A 12,758-nucleotide genomic window follows, 5' to 3' on the forward strand; every position below is an offset into this window, starting at 1 on the left:
TCATCCTCATCCACGGACTGTTCTGGTTTCCTGTGGCCTCTTTGGACACCAAACAATCAGCTCTGTTTGGCTATCAAGGTGAGGTCAATAACACACCACCTTGTATTCTCTCTCCTTTCTTTGATTCACTCTTTCTCTTCACTCTTACTCCCTGGGATTACACCCCTCTCTAAAATGATAGATATGTAAGCTATTTTCTAGGGTACCTGAACATGTGTCAAAAGCCAAACCCTGTGCTTAGTGTTAAGGAAAAGATACAGTGCTCTATAGTTACAAATGCTCTTTTTTTTGTTCTGTTTTCTTTAATAGATAAGGCATTCACATGGTTCCAAAAAAGTAAAGGCATGAAAGGGTGAACAGTGAAAACCTCCCTCCTACACATGTGTCCCTGGTACCCTGGTACGTCATGCCTTCTACACCCTGTTCCCCTCCCAATCAGGTATCTTGGAAATTACTTCAATCAGTACATTAAAAACTTCCATAACATTTTTGGCTACATAGTATTCCAACATATGGATGTACCATAATTTACTTACTCAGTCTATTATTGATGGAGCATTAGGTTGTTTCACTCTAATTCTATCACAAATAATACAGAAATAAGTAACATTGTATGTAAGTTGTTTTGCACACATACCTGCATATCTATAGACTAAATTTCTAGAAATTATATTTGTAGGTCAGAGTATGTGCACCTGCTTAAGAGTATCTGTTATGTATCTTTAATGACACAACTTGTTAACAAAATTTTTGCTTTTAATCTATTTGGTTAGTGAAAAATGGTATCTCAGCATATATTTAAATTGTACTGTTATTATGAGTGAGGTTAAATATAATCTCAGATATTCAAGAACCATTTGTTTTTCCTTTTCTGTGAACTGCTTGTTTTTGAAGAAGTCTTCACCAAGGAAACAATCTTTAGAACCACTATTTTTAAAACCCTGTGCACCATGACTCAAAGCAAATTAAATCTAGGATTTTAATACAACTCTCACTATCACTGCTTGAGATACTGCAATTAATATCATCTCTAAGTTGCAAAGTCTGGCCCCTACACTCAGTGAGTTCACAGTCTAGCAGTAAAGGAAGACAGTGGGGAGAAGGGAGTAAATCAGGCTAAAGAATATCCAGATGTCTCAATGATAATGCCCAAAGAGCAGGACACACTTGGTTGATGAAGGTTGATGTTGGTACCCAGAAGCTCAATCTGATTGCTGGGTATGCTGCAGTTGGCATCTCTAAACAGTATCAGGGCTAAGAGGGGGATGGAGTGTCCTGGTTCTGAGAACTCTCCAAGGGTGAATCCAGACTCCACCAATGGGCAAGGCTGGGATAGGCAGGGACTGAGACATTATAAGCATTAGTGTAAAGCTACTTAACAAATTATTATTGGAATTGATAGAGAACAGGATGAAAGTGAGTCCTAGAAAGGTCTTACACTGAGACCAGTTTTGAACAGGATAAGGTGGAACAACCAGGCAGAGAGTCATAGGTCTTTTATGCAAAGGGAATATAGAGATCAGAGGTATGGAGGTCCAAGGTCTTCTTTCTGTGAATGATGACTGATCAAGTGTGACCAGACAACAGAGTGTGTGTGTGTGTGTGTGTGTGTGTGTGTGTGGTGTACACAGGTGAGGGGTACGAAAGGTGACCAGAATGAGAGATGAGGTCACCTTAATTAATTCTTTTCTTCCTTGTGGTTCTTCTCACTTGAGCTCAAATTTTCTTACACATTTTATTTGGCATAAGTGAAAAGTTCTAGCATAAATATGGCTTGGGAGGAGGTATAGACAGCCTATTTTAGGGAAAATAAACAGAGAAGCTCATTAGGTCAGAGAGAGTTGGCCCCTACTAGCCACAAGGCCTCTTCTTCCTCTCAAATCAAAAATAAATCCCAGGGCATGAAGGCTACTGGGGATGTTTGTAAGGATAGTACAACATTGGGATGAAATAAAGCAAAAGCATCTTTTAAAAAATAAGGCAATGTATACTCCTTTTACATTTATGGTTATTAGAACAGTTAGAGTAAAGAACAATAAAAGGAAGATGCAAAGAGGGGTCAGTGGAGTGAAATTAGCTACATTACAGAACTCTAATGATACCCACTTCCTAAACGCCCAGTAGATTGTAGTAATGAATACTCCAGAGCTGTAACCATTTTTTTTTAATCTGCTTGGCTTTAGAAAGAAAAAATACATGATAATTATTTTTTCAAAGAGACATTGCCAAGATTTATCCATGCCAAAACGCTGAGCAACATTTTAGTGTGAAATGAACCACAGAAAAGAGATGATAATAAGAGAGAGGCTTACAAAAGCCCTGTCATCTGCAGACACATTGTCACCCTCTGTTCTTTCGGCTCCTCCTCAAACTGTTCTCTAACTGTTTATGTTTATATTATCCACGTCTTTAAAATCCAACAACTTACAGACTCCAGGGATTAAAAAGAAAAGAGCTAAATTCTCAAAACTCTACATATCAGGTAAAAGTAGGAACAGAGGTTCAGATGACCTCCCTAGTTTCCAAGAGTATCATTCAGTCTTGTCCTGAGGATCTAGGCAATGGTCAGTCCAGTCAGTTCTTCCATTGTAATGACTGCTGTCTACATCTTGCTTACGTAAGGACTCAGGACAAATCCCATAGGAGTAGTAGGGGAGTTAGAGGATGGATGCCCTGACGTAGGGGTTCCAAGAGCTAGTTGAGAAGGGTTGAATAGGGTGCACGTTGGGGTAGGCAGGCTGAGGTTCTGTACTCCTTGGTCCATGACAGACACCTTGAGGCACCTGCCCAAATGCCATTCTCATTCTTTCCTGCTAATAAGCCTCCACTTTGTTCAGGAAAAATACCCAGCACACAGGGTCAGTGATGACTGGTTTTAGCCAATCATGGGGAACCCATTCTCCCTTGCCAGTGATAGATCTAGGAGTGGACATATGAACCCCAACTTGACCAGTGCAGTGTAAGGAGAAGTTGATTGAGGGCTTGTAGGAAAGATTTTATTCCATGATAAAATAAAGGAGAGAAGAAAACTCTTTTGTCTCCCTTCTCTTGCTTCCTGCAAATGCCTTCAGTGAGGGGTGTTTCCCAGAGCTGTTGCAACCATCTGACAATCACAAAGGGGACATGGCTGACTCACTAAGAAGACAAGATTTAATATGCCTTCTTATAACATGGTTGAATTATCAAACCAATTTTGACATAGGCTTCTTGTTAAGTAAGCAACAAATATCCTTATCGTCTTAGGCCACGATTTGTTAGGTTGTCTAGTTCTTGTAGCTGAGAAAACATCTTGTAAATGGTAGAAGTCAAATTAGTAACCAGGGAAGTACTGCTGGGGTGAAGTCCAGAGGGTAAAGAGGAGCAGTACGTGGGAGAAGGGGGCCAGGACTATGTCAGAATGCAGCATGGGAAGCAGGTTGAGAAAAAGGTCAGGACTGGGAGTGTGTCTGGGGGGGCTCCTGGAGGACTTCCTCAGTGTGCTTCTGGCTGTGTGAAATAGGGGTGTAATTGACAGCTTAAAGAGTCAGTGCAAGGCTACACATCTCTGAAACCCACCCCTTCCTCTATTTTTCCAGACAGCTTATGTTAGCCCAGATCCTTGTTGCCTCTTGCTTGGAATCTTACACGTGTCCTGATCGGTCTCCTACCTTTGGTCTCTCCACCCTCCAATTCATCCCAGACGTGGTAGCCAGATTAAGCAGCAGTCCTGTCTCTTCCACATTCTTGAAACCCTCAATGGTGCCTCATTTTAAAAGTCCACTTTCTTAGCCTTATAGTTAAAGCTTTTTACCATCTTGCCACTCACAAACATTTCTAACTAGATTGTAGTTCTCTGAGGAAAGTTCCAAGTCATAACTTTTTGTCTCATAGTTCTTAGAACATCTTACATGCAATAATTTTCAGTAACTCATTATTCATAGACATTAATTTTTACCTTATTTTTTACCTTGTTTCATATGTTTTAGAAGAGACAATATTAAGTGGTGACATATAAGTGGATATGACAATATCTATCGATTTTATGAATGTCATTGTAAGCATGCAATAAATGGCTGTCAATCTTTTATGTTCAGATTAACTTTTTTTTATGCTAGTCATTATTTTTTGTATAGTCTTTTGACTTTATGGTGACAATAAACACCACTAAAACTGGTTATCAGAAAATGTTCATTTGTGCCATAGATTTTAGTAAATTAACAAATTTAGGTAACTGTGTTATTTTAAGTGTAAGTTTCTATTTGTTATAGTTATTTTTTAAATAATCATTTTAACTAGCTGTACCTTTATAATTTCATGCTCAGATTTTTTTTTAATTGCAAAAACAGAACTTTATTTCCTCAATAGCCTTATTTAGGCCTTATTTAGTTCCTCCAGCTTCCTGGTTCATAGCACTATCATTTCACACTTTGACCATTGCAATAACCCCAGTTAGTATTTTTGTATCTTTTACATGTTCTTAAGTCCACAGTCTGCTCTTATCATTCTATCTAGAATGCTCTCTTGTCTTCCCTTAACTTTATCTTAAACATTTTTCAAAGCTAAATTCAAGTTTCAAACTTCATGTGAGGCCCTTTCCTGATCACCATAATCCATGGAGGTTTCTCTTTCTGTCAAATTCCAATAGCACTCAGCATCTGCATAACCCATGGTGCACATTTGCCTTGCACTGTTAGTCTTCTTTTTAAATATGCATGTAACCCAAATGTTTCCAAGACCTCAGCCTTCCCTTCAGTATCAAATAGAATAAATCAAGTTCCTACTGCACATAGTTCTGCTCTCCTGAAAAGAACACTTGAATTTACTGAGTCTCACCTCTTGCTCCAAACCTCTACACCCAGATTAGTTCTTCATCCTCTCTGACCATCTTGTCTCCTGAATTTTCCATCCTCTCTTAATAGTCCTTTTCTTCAAGGAGAGGCACAAGCTCTTCTCCTTCATTCCTTAAAGCATCACTAACACAAGTTTGTTCCATGTAATGGAGTTTTACTAAGCATTTGGGAATAAGGGAGAATAATTGAGCTTAGAACAGAAAGTGATTAAAAGTTCTATATGATATTCAAAATAATTATCAATTATTGAGCATTTACTATGTGCCAGATACTGTGCCAAGCTTTTTCCATGCATTATTTCATTTAATAGTCACAGCATCCTTACATCCGCTATCATGTAGCAGTAAATTAGGGAGCCATTATTCAAATCCAAGTCTTTTTGGCTCCAGAGTCTGCCATAATCATTATTGTTCCTAAAGTTCATGATCCTCAAAGAATCTCTTTATGCAGTAAATTTTGTTGGTCACCTATCCAGTGTTCACTCCATTTCTCTTTCCTCCTTCTTATAAAACTTTGATTTTGTTCAGGAAGCCACCCTTTTCAAGCTCCACCCTGAGAATTACATCTCCATTCTTAGAAAATTTGGTCAGCAGTGATTGGCTTGGGCATGGATATGTGATGCATTCTAGCCAATAAGGCATGAAAGGAAATCCTCTGGCCTACTTCCAGGAAAGTTCCCTCCCCTCAAGAGAGATACACAGAAAGAGGTAATCTCTTCTGAATATTGTCCTGTTCAAAGGTGATACACGAAACTGCTGTGGCCATCTTCTAACCATGAGAGTGTTACCCTGAGGACAAAGACAACACAACAAAAGATGCAAAAAAGGAAAGGTGGTAAAAAAAACCCTGTTATTTATTTTGGGCCCACTAAAATATTTAATCTTAAACATTCCTACCTCTGGACTTCTTGGAATAATAGTGTTATTAATTATACCCATTTTGAGTTCAGCTTTTTGTTGTTTACAATGCAGAACATCCTAATGGACACTTCAGCTTCTCTCTCCTAAGAATCCAGCCTGCAGCTGTTGCAAGGATTCACTCCCCTTGTATCTATAGCCTTCTTTGCGCCTCAGGCTCCCCCAGTCTGCTCTCTCTCTGTCAGAGAACAACTCCTCAAATTCTATTGCTTTACTATAGAGAACAATTAGTTTCCCTTTTGTCTTAACTCCTCCCATCTAGACTCCAGGGTCCCCTATCCCATCACTTCATTACCAAAAGGCCCACTTAATGAGTTTTCCTAAAGAATTCTTCCTCAGAGATTAGATGCTAAAGACCAGGAGTCATATTACCTGAGTCCGAATCTCAGGTCCACTTCTTGCTAGCTAGGTCAACTCTGACAAGTTAATTTTTCTAAGGCTTGGCTTCATATATCAAAAGGAAATAATAATTGTAAGGTTGTTGTGAAGACCAAATTCACATCATCCACACAATGCCTTTAGAATAGCTCCTGGCACTTATAAGCATTCAAGATAAAATGCTAGTTGAAAGTAAAGGAAACTATTCTAAGATAGGCCAAAAACTAATGCTTCATTATGAGCATTATTAGTTCATAGAATGGAAAGCGTAACTTGATAACCAGGCTCAGAAAAGACAAAAAGCAGGGCAACCTTGGGGCTCTAGATGGCAAGCAGGAAGTAATCTTTTTCAGTCTTTTTGTTCCTCCAGTCAAAATTCAAATTCCTGAAAGGAAGCATTTGATTGGTCTAGCGTGGGTCATGCCCACCTCTTGGTTTGGCTGAAAAAGTACCTTGCTTAGTAGTGTCACCAGACTGTCTTCAGTAGTATCCCAAAGCACACTTAGAGTATTGTCACCAGAAGAAGGAGTAAAGTGAAAAGCAGCCTAACTGCATTGTTACTCTATATTTGTTATATTATATTTATAGGTCAAGGATTATATCTTATCCACCTCATTGCCTAAAATCCTAGTTCAGCCATTATCAATGATCAAGGTTTGTTGGTTGATCTTATGTAATTTGACTGGTAACACTGATCATTTATATTTTTAAGACGCGATGCAAAAGAAAACACGTTTCCTTTGATGGTGGGGAGGGGAGTGTTTAAGCTCAGGAAGCCTGTCAATGATAAATATAAAGGGATATTACAAGGTTGTTTTTGAAGGGTGGAGGAAGCAGAGTAAAAGTGAGGTTATTAAACAAAAAATACCAGTATTAAAGAAAAACAGTAGACACCATTGTCAGTCTGTTGTCTTCATCCTTTTCTGAATTTTGCATAGATTTCAGCCCTAGAGGATGAAGTAAAAAGGGGTAGCTAGGAATTAGTAGAAAAACTATTTCAATTGTCTAATTGGGTCTTTTTGCTTAATTTTCAGAGGGAGTGTTCTTTTGACCTCAAGCATGATCAAATAGGAGATTGCATATTACATCTATACGTAGGAATTTTAGAGAAAGCATTAACTTCACTGTCACTTCTTTTGTTCCACATTTCAACCACCAATTTGTGTCCATTTTTCCTTACAAACATATTTTTCCATCAAATTGATTTCTATCACCAAAGACAGCCTGGATACCAGTCACCCTGTGGCTGAACTCCCAATAGCTTATTCTTGCTCTATTCTTTTCTATGAAATTACAACACGAGTCAACTTCCTCAAGCATTATTTGGCCTCATGCCTTTAGAGTCATACTTAAATTCCTGATCCAGATGTGAGAGCAGTTTGGCTGAGACATCTGTTGCCCCTTTGTTCGTCAGGGTTGATTCTACTAATCTGATTGGTGGGGCAGATAGCCCCCTTCCTCCCTCACTGTTCCCTGTGCACCCCTCCTCCCTGAGGCTGCACAGGTGGAAACACTGGCAAATAAACAGGAAGGGAAGGCATCGTCTTGGGAGAGTTGGTTTAAGGAAAGAGCAGAGAGGAAGGGGAAAGAGGTGCCTGGGACCAAGTTTTAGGGAACTTCAACATTAAATAGCTAAGTGGCAGAGAGTAAACCTGAAAAGAAGCAGAGAAACAGATGTCAGGGAGGCAGGAGTAATACCAGGAAAAAATGGTTATGGAAGTTATGGAAAGAGAGGACCTGATAAGGTAAAGAAAGGTCTTAAGCAAAATACCATGGACACGCATACAATAAAATATTATTCAGCCTTAAAAAGGAACGTAGTTTGAACACGTACTACAATATGGGTGAAACTTGACACTATGCCAAATGAAATAAACCAGTTTGCAAAAGGACAAATACTGTCTTGATTCCACTCTCAGGAAGTGTCTGGAGTAGTCAGACTCAGAGACGGAAAGTAGAATGGTGGTTGCCCAGGGCTGTGGGAAGGAGGGAATGGGGAGTTATGGTTTAATGAGTGTAGAGTTTCCCTTTTACAGGATACAAAGAGTGCTGCAGATGGATTGTGGTGATGGTAGCACAACAATATAAATGTGCTTAATGCCACTGAGCTGTACACTTAAAGGTGGTGAGATGGTCGATTTTGTTTTATGTATGTTTCATCACCATTTTTTAAAAAGGAAAGATGGGTCAGCAGCATCAGATGTTGCTGAAAGGTCAGGGGAAGGGAGGACTGAAATATCCCCTGCTTTTAGTGTGGAGACTGCCTGTAACGAGGCCCAGAGAGAGCTTGCCTACCTTCTGGATGACTTCATACTCACGTGTAAACCTCCATCTATAGTTTCTGACTCATGACTGACTTTCAGGAAGAGGGAGTCATGACAGACTCAGGCCCTCTTTGGTTCCATGCCCCTCATCCTCCTCTCCCTGCCCGCACTGGGTGCATTTCCTTCTCCCTGGCATCCTCTCTCGCTCCCACACGTACTTCACCATCTTCTGCATAAAGCTCAACAGGACTTAAGTGTCCTGTTTCCCAAGATGACTTGTACTTCCTCTCTGCCAGCCTGCCTTCAAGCAGTGGCTAAACAAACACTTCCCTCCTCCAAAGCCTTCTCCTACATTAACTCCATTTGACTTCAGAAATTCTCACTCACCATTATCTTCATCTCCATTATCTCCTTAATAATTTTTTTGTATGAAGAATGATAAAATGCCATTTGTTGTTTCTTCAACAGTTATTTATTAATTTGACATTACATACGCATCGATAGAGCCTCTGCTCCATCCCAGGTAGTAAGTATGTAGTTGCTGGAGGAAGAGTCTCTTCCTTCAGGACTTCTATACGCCAAGTGAGAGAGAATCATTCCAGGCACAGGAAGCAGCATGTGCAAAAGCCATGAGGTGACGCTGAGCCTGACGTCGTTGAAGAGCAGACCTTTCCTTCCTTTACACCTCCAGAGTATGTTATATCTGCCTTCTATCATAGTCCTTACCATTTTCTTATTCTTGTTTCCATACCTTACAATTAGTAAATTCTTGAGGACAAGAATTGAGTCTAACTTACCTATTTACAGTGCCTAGGACAAGATCCTGCACAGATTAGATGCTCAGTAACTATGTTTTGAATTCCATAAGACTACGAATTGAGGCCATATTTACTTAGTCCATGACATATTCTTTTACTGAGCTACCTTTTAATGGAATACTTTGAGTTTTTACTAAAAACTGTTAAAACAGCCATATTAAATTCATTACAGTATTTGCTATCAAATGGTATTAAAAACATTATTCAGTATATTATTCAATGTACCCTCTATGAGTTCCTTTTGGAATTCAGTGCTAGCGAAAATTTTACTTCTGAACTATTTTGCATCTTCCTCTCTGAACCCAAGATTTATAGAACGGATTAGGTTTCACCTTACTATCATGGGAGCTAGAAAACTAAAAATCAGTTCGACTGTTTAATTTGAACAATTAAAGCAACATGTTTATATGGGTATACTATTTGTGTTTTTCTTTTTCCCATATTCTGACTTTTCTCCTGATAATGATCGATATCACAGTTTGCCAGCTGCTGTGCCAAGTGCTCTACATGAATTATCTTATTCAATCTTTACAACAACCCTGAATTTTCTGGATGAAAAAACTAAGGCTTAGAATGATGTCAAAGAGGAAGTATTGGAGCCTGGATAGAACCCAAGCAGTCTGATTTTTTTTCCACTATGCTGTATTTTAATATCTTATCTTGTGGGGTAAATTCAGGAAAGAGGAGAAAAATATACATACATGCTTATATATACATATGTATATTTACATAAAGTTATTCAAATTGAATTAAAAAATAAAATACAGCAGATGCTGCTGACCTGTCTCACGTACTGTGATATTTGGTGATCATAATGAAGTATATACCAGATGATTATTGGTTATTTGATATAGATGAGTAGGATATAAGACAGAGTATTTTTAATGCAGTTTTAGTACACAATTAAGATGTAAGAAATTTTATTTTAATATTTCTTCAGAATGTGAGTTTTGATAAAGAATCCCTCAGATTTTCAAGTTCAAAATGTAGCCCAGTACAGTGCATTAAATTTCAAAGAGTTCCCAGCTGAACTGCAGTAAAATTCCTTAGATAATGTTTGCCATGTTTTAATATAAGATTGGTTCCCAATAGGGTATTGGATCATGGGTTCCCGGCTCTTTCAGACACTCAACTTAAACTCATCAGGAGAACTTTATATTGTTTAACACTTAAATAACTACATTCTCTGCCAGCCAAGATTGCTTTTGCATTTTTATAAAAATAATTTATAGAGAGAAGGGAATGTTTGGAGTTTATTTCCAAGGAAAATGCTATCTTTTACGGTGACATTCAAGGCTATTTTTTTTCACTCATGACAAGTGTTTACACCAGCACTCTTAAGAAAACAAGGCTATTAATATATTAAGAACTGAAGAAATTGCCAGCAAAATTTATTTCCCTTCACCAAAGCTGCAGAGGCGAGAAGGCTCAGTAGGAGAACCTGTTTCAGGAACAAACAAAGACACAGAAGGAAGTCCTCCCAGGGTATTCGGACTCATTTAGTGAGAGCAATAGCTTTTCATTCGCAGGAAGAACAGGTGTTTCCCCAGAAAAAAACCTGCAGAGTCGCCTTGCTGAGCTAATGACTGAAAAACGGTAAAAACTGTATTACTGCAGAGTAACTCAGGAGGAAGGTAGAATATATGCACTTCTACAGCATGGTGTATTTTGCTTGTCTGTCACTAAGATTACCTGATAGTATGATTGGGGGTTGGGGAGGGGCAAAGAATTGTTTGCAACTGAAAAGGAAATTCATTTTGGAAGGAGTTAATAGAAAAACACAGATTAGCTGTAGTGGATTATCAAAGCAGACAGGATTCAAATGAACACATTTTAGTATGGCCATGGGCAGAGGAAAAAATATGCTTTCTAAAGATGAGAAAATGATGGCATAAAATGGTTGCGAAAAGAATCAGGAGACAGAAGGGACTGGGAGATGTGTTTGAGTCAGAACCAGTAAGGGCTACACAGTTCAGGCACGTGCTTGTTAAAATAAAGGTTTGTCATGCAGGAACGGCAAGATGGTTCTGCCCATTGTCAAAATGTATGTTGTTAATGAGATGGGGGGCTCAGTGGAGTAACCAATCAAGTTTGTCTAAATGTTTCTCCTGAAGCACAATTTCAAACTGCTGGGCATTAGAGTCTGCCAACTCTGCCTGATGAGTCTTTTAAAACCTCTTTCAGTATTTTATCAGTCAACTGACATTTACTAGGATACCCACTAACTGCCAGACACTGGGCAGGGATGGGAGGGTACAGGCGTGCATGAAAGAAGGAATTCAGAGAAGGAGATGGTGAGACTAGGTCTCAGAAAAGTTGTCTCATACTGCTCAAACCCCCAAGAGCTTGTTTGACATGAAAGAGGTTCATTAGATTAGGATGGAAAATTTTAAGAACCCGGATTGTGAATTGGAACTCCTCTGGTAAACACCCATTGTGGAGGCTAAGTCACAGATCAGCAGACTCTTTGGGAGCATAGATCTACGAGCAAAGAGAGCTGGATTTGTTTGTAACATGGGACCTCCTCCAAAGATACTTTTATTCCTTTCTCTTTAAATTAATCTCCTCTTCTATGACTATCTCATATTTAGCCTTAGCTAAGAATCCTACTTACACCTATTTTCTCACCTATATCTCTGATTCCTTCACATTTGTGTAGTAACTAAGAGCACAGGCTTTGGAGTTAAGGAGGCCCAGGTTCAAATCTTGGCTCAGCCACTAGCTGTGTGATATTGGGCAAGTCGGTTATCCTTCTGAGTTTCAAATTTCTCATGTGTAAAATGAGGACAATAATAGTACCTGCCTCACAGAATTATTCTGAAAATCAAATGGGATAATATGGGTAAACAGCTAGCTCAGTTAGTTATAGCAAACATAACTATTACATTCTGAAAGTCAAAGTGTCTGCTGCCATATCCAAGTGGCATATGATCTGTTTGACTTCTGAAAGTCTCATTTTTTTCCAGTATTCTGTTTCATTTTAATATGTAATTAAGATTCTAAAAATGATATAATAGCATTAAGGAAAATTTGGGAAGTAGAAGGAAAGAAGCAATAACTCTTAATTTTGCCCTCCTAATCCAATCATTAAAAATTAAAATTATTCCTGACTTGATATTTATGAGTATCGATTTATATTGCATCTAGCTGAAATTGAGAGAGAAAAAAAGGTGCTTCTCCCAAGTTGTCACTGTGGGAGAAGAGACTGGAAACAGACATGGCATCCTTTGGCTTGATATGCATTGCTTGATTGCTATGGAATGTGAAAACCAGATTACTTATTGTGCACCATGATTCTGGCTCATGGCAGCTGGCAAATAAAGAGCTGAAGAAACACCTCCGTAATCACTCTACCCTGAAAATACATGAGACAATGAGATGGTTTTGTTACTTGTTTTTGTTTTTTTGTTTTTCTTTTTTTGAGAAGGCTCAACTTGGAAAGGCTGAGATTTCCCAAAAGCCTGCATTTATCCCAATGCTTCCTGTCTGAAGGATTCTAATTGCATTGTTAGGTGAAAGAAGCCACACACAAATCTTGTGCTTTAAATGGTC

At 38.7% G+C, this 12,758-nt stretch overlaps 1 long non-coding RNA gene across 1 annotated transcript; it reads left to right on the top strand.

The window, feature by feature from the left end:
• The first annotated feature begins 14 nt into the window (after window positions 1–14).
• LOC140700461 (uncharacterized) lies at window positions 15–496 on the top strand. The gene is made up of 2 exons (XR_012078855.1): window positions 15–78; window positions 310–496. It is a non-coding gene; the product is annotated as an uncharacterized lncRNA (long non-coding RNA).
• Window positions 497–12,758: the final 12,262 nt, after the last annotated feature.

Source organism: Vicugna pacos, chromosome 12 (genome assembly GCF_048564905.1).
Source record: "Vicugna pacos chromosome 12, VicPac4, whole genome shotgun sequence".
NCBI lineage: Eukaryota > Metazoa > Chordata > Mammalia > Artiodactyla > Camelidae > Vicugna > Vicugna pacos.